This window comes from Elephantulus edwardii, unplaced genomic scaffold, assembly GCF_000299155.1.
Source record: "Elephantulus edwardii isolate Elephantulus edwardi_28Jun2011 unplaced genomic scaffold, EleEdw1.0 scaffold00143, whole genome shotgun sequence".
Lineage (NCBI taxonomy): Eukaryota > Metazoa > Chordata > Mammalia > Macroscelidea > Macroscelididae > Elephantulus > Elephantulus edwardii.
The window spans coordinates 4519955-4524749 of record NW_006399893.1 but is presented as its reverse complement, the minus strand read 5'-3'; the positions used below and the strand labels follow the sequence as shown (position 1 = coordinate 4524749).

Genomic DNA, 4795 nt, shown 5'->3' with positions numbered 1-4795 from the left:
GGGGGGGATTGTGTACCAATGAGGGAGTTTTTCTTTTGCTTTTCAAGGAGAGGAGCAAACGGGGGTGGGGTGGGGTTTGTGCGGGGAGAAGGGTGCAACAATGAATGAATGGAATCCCCCCCCAAAAAATTACATGCACATAGACCAATGGAACAAAATTGAGAACCCAGAAATAGACCCAGCTATCTATGGTCAACTGATACTCAATAAGGAAATCAAAGCTATCAAATGGGGAAATGACAATCTCTTCAACAAATGGTGCTGGCAAAACTGGACTGCTACCTGCAGAAAGCTCAAACAGGATCCACATCTCACACCATACACAAAAATTAACTCAAGGTGCATCAGACACCTGGGAGTGAAGCCCAAAAACATAGCATTCATAAGAGACAAACTAAAAAAAAAAAAAGAGACAAACTGGGACCAAGCTTACAAGTGTTAGTCCAAGATATAAAGAGACTGCCAAATACAATCAGAAATGCACAGTCTAAAGAGGATAAAATTGATGCATGGGACCTTCTAAAAATTAAATTCCTGCGCACATCAAAAATTTTTCCAAACAGGGTGAAAAGAAAACCTACAGACATGGAACAAACATTTGGTAATACCATCTCAGACAAGTCTTACAACAAAAGTTTAGAGAATGCTCCTGGGCCTCTACAAGAAAAAGACTGACAACCCAATTACAAAATGGGCAAAAGACATGGAAAGAATTTTTACAGAGGAAGATATTTGAATGGCAAACACATGAAGAAATGCTTCAAATCACTGGCAATAAGAGAGATGCAAATCAAAACCACAATGAAGTACCATCTCACTCCAGTAACAGTGGCAAAATTGTACAGGGCTGCAAGTAATAGAGGCTGGAGAGGATGTGGCAAGAAAGAAACTCTTACATACTATTGGTGGGACTGTAAATTGTGCACCGTTCTGGAAGGCAGTTTGGCGCATCCTCAAAAAAGCTGAACATAGAAATTCCATGTGATCCAGCTATTCCACTACTTGGAATATACCCTGGGAATATGAGAACTGAGGCACAAACTGAGATTTGTACACCAATATTCATAGTAGCATTATTCACCAACGCAAGAACATGGAAAAAGCTCAAATGTCTAACCACACACGAATGGATTGAGAAATTATGGTACATTCACACAATGGAATTATGCAGCATGCAGGATCAATAACTTCGTACATTATTATCTAACTTGGGAGGGACTGAAGAGCATTATGCTGAGTGAACTAACTCAGTCCCACGAGGAAAAATACTGTATAACATCGTTATTGTAGAATAAGTATAAGGATCCAGGAGGGGCGGGAGAGCCTAGCAGCAGAGGGATCTGGATGTGCAGGGGTAGGGGGAGATTAATCATGCAGTTTTACAATTTGATGGGGGGGGGGTTAGGGAAATTTAAATAATTTGTTGAAATTTGTAGGGGAAAAAAAGAAAAGCAAACGAGAAATCAGAAAATTTAAAAAAATGTTTATAATAAAAATTATAGTGACAGCAATTCTACTTTTCAACACACTTAAATTTAAACCTGTGCTGTGCCATGTGATTCACGCTCTGCCTACTCCTTCATCCTCTCTTCTAGACCTTTCTATACAGAGAGTAATCTTCTTTTTGACCCTTGAACAAGCTGAGCTTGTGAAAATAGATGTTTTTGTGGTAAATGGTATTTCCATTTTCCACTGGAGATGACGATGTCACAAGGCTGTCTTATAATTCCACCTATGCTTCTTGAGACTCTTTGTGGAAATATCACTTCCTTCCTCTTACTGTATCTGCATAGACAGCCACTCACTTGCGAAACCAGGATTTTTGTCTAAGCTGCTTGATGGAGAGGGCTGACTTTCTCTGGAGCAAGAGTATTATATGGTAAGACCCATTTTCTCACTTCTTATATCTTCTATTTCTTTATTTTCATGCATTCTTGTGCCATCCTTCCAGGAGCCAAGAACCACAAGCAAATTCCTTACCATGTTGTGTCAAAACATGCTACCACATCTTTGTGTTTAGCAATTTCATTTTTTCTAAATTTCTCTGAACATAATTCTTAACCTTAGAATTTTGTTCCAGACCAGTATATATTCCCTATGTTATGCAAGAAATCTATAATGTGAACTTCAAATTTAATTAATATATCTTGTTAGGGGAATCTGAACAACTATCAATGGTGCTTTTTATTATTATTATTTACAACATCATTAAGGAGAAATGTGTGCTATTGCCTACACATTCTATAAATCCTTGGTTTAAATTATTATTGTGAAGATGTTCTTTCACTATTTTTACCTGGTTTAGGAATTTCACAGAACTCATTGTCCAGTTAACATCTGGGCCTGGTTTATAATAACAGTGTTTAAATCAGCACTGACTGGAAGAGAAGCTACATAATGTGGTAGATGAAGGCCCTCCATAAGAGACAGGCATCCTGGATTCTCATGCCCTGTCATTTGCATGGACCCTTACCCATAACATGAGAACATGGTAACCTCTTGTTGGTCAAGATCACTGACTTCTTCTCTTCTACCACTAAAGGGATTGGATAACTAGGATTACAGTCACATTAACAATTAAAAGTTGTAAAAATTATTTGACACTTATATATGGAGATCTAGTCACCTAGAAATAATGTACCTATGCAAAATCTCAAAGTGGTCATAAAAAAAACACTTCTCAAATCTATATAAAAAGTTAATAAAAGCACCCCATAGAACCAAAATATCTTCTTTTTATTTGTTGTTAAAGACTTTGAGAAACAAACAAAAGGTCACTGAATAAATGCTCTGTGAGTCAGGACAGCCCTCATAAGGAAGAACCTCATATTCCACCACCACCCCCCTGCTATAAAAATAACATAGGGATGGGTAAGGATTCATTTTAAGTGTTCTATGTCTCTAGTGCTGTACTCGTGGACAAAGAGAAAGAGATTGTAACGTTTTATTGAAAAAAGCTCTTTTGGTACTCTAAACAGAGGAGAAGAGTACCTAAGCCATAAGAAGTCAATACTGGAGCAGAAGTTCAAGGTAAAGGATTTCGCCTCATAATTGACTGAGATAGGAAGGTATCCCTGATACTAGTATCTGGTATTTGGACTTATCCTCTCCTAAACTCATGACATACTTCCCACAACAGAAGAAACTGGCAGCAGCTTGAGACGTATGGAATCAAAGAAGCCAGAAAGATTGAGATATAATCCATCACATCAAGGGCTGGATAGGGGAGATAGGTGTTGAATGGAGTAGGCGGGGTTAGAAATGAATGCTGGTGGAGCAGGGAAAGGGGTGGTTCAAGACACACTTGCCAAGGGCAGGGACAAAAATCTTTTATAATTGGGAAATATCTTTAATCTGCTCTTTTCTGTGAAATGTTTGTCTGTCAGATAATGTTCTAAATATGAGCATAACAATTAAGACAGATTAGGATGAAGGATTGGCCATCCACTTCTGAAATAGCAGGTCTTCAAAAACCCTATGTACAATAGAGCACACTTAGACTAGTAGATATGGCAACTGGGGCTGAGCCCTCAGGTATGGAAACACATAGGAGGAGGAACAGTTGTAAGATGACACTTCTGATTGGAACATGGAATGTGAGAACCACGAATGCAGGAAAATTGTTAAGAAAGAAATGGAATGCAAAAATAATTGACATACTACAAGATATTGGTGAAATGAGATGGACTGGCATAGGACATTCTGAGTCAGAAGATCATATGATCTACTATGCTGGAGATGAAAAGTTGAGGAAACATGAGGTTGCTTTCATAGTTAAAAAAATAATTTCTAGTTCCTCCTCCTCCTGGCAGACCGAGCGCGCCTACCAGAAGCAGCCCACCATCTTCCAGAACAAAAAGAGTGCTGTTGGGGGAAACAGGCAAGGAGAAGCTCCTGCGTTATTACAAGAACATCGGTCTGGGCTTCAAGACGCCCAAGGAGGCCATCGAGGGCACCTACATTGATAAGAATTGTCCTTTCACTGGTAACGTCTCCATCCGAGGACGAATTCTGTCTGACGTGGTGACAAAGATGAAGATGCAGAGGACCATCGTTATCCACCGAGATTATCTACACTACATCCGCAAATACAATCGCTTCGAGAAGCGTCACAAGAACATGTCCGTGCACCTGTCTCCCTGCTTCAGAGATGTCCAGATTGGAGACATTGTCACCGTGGGCGAGTGCCGGCCACTGAGCAAGACTGTGCGCTTCAACGTGCTCAAGGTCACCAAGGCCGCGGGCACCAAGAAGCAGTTCCAGAAGTTCTGAGCCGGACACCACCCTGAATGAAATAAAGCTGGGGTTTTTTTCCTGTTAAAAAAAATAATTTCTAGATCCATCTTGAAATACCATGTTGTGAGTGACAGGATAATATCCTTACATATAAAAGAAGTCCAGTGAATACCACCATCATTCAAGTATATGCACCAACAGCCAGAGCCAAAGAAGAGAAAATAGATTTCTGCCAACTTAGGACTCAGAGATTGATCAAACATGCAATCAAGATTCATTAATAATGGGTGACTGGAATGCAAAACTTGGAAACAGAGAAGATCAGCAGTTTGAAAACAGACTTGGTGACAGAAATGAAGCCGGAGATAGAATGATAGAATTTTGCACAATCAATGATCTATTTATTGCAAATGTGTTTTATAAGAAACACAAACACAGTCTATATACATGGATTTTACCTGATGGTATGCATAGGAATCAGATTGATTACATCTGTGGAAAGAATCGCTGGAGAAGCTCAATATCAGCTATGAAAACAAGGCCAGGTGTTGATTGTGGA

The 4795-nt window shown here is 39.5% G+C and overlaps 1 pseudogene; it reads left to right on the top strand.

The window, feature by feature from the left end:
• The window catches only part of LOC102852820, a 64799-nt pseudogene extending 60527 nt beyond the window's left edge, over positions 1–4272 (top strand).
• Positions 4273–4795: the final 523 nt, after the last annotated feature.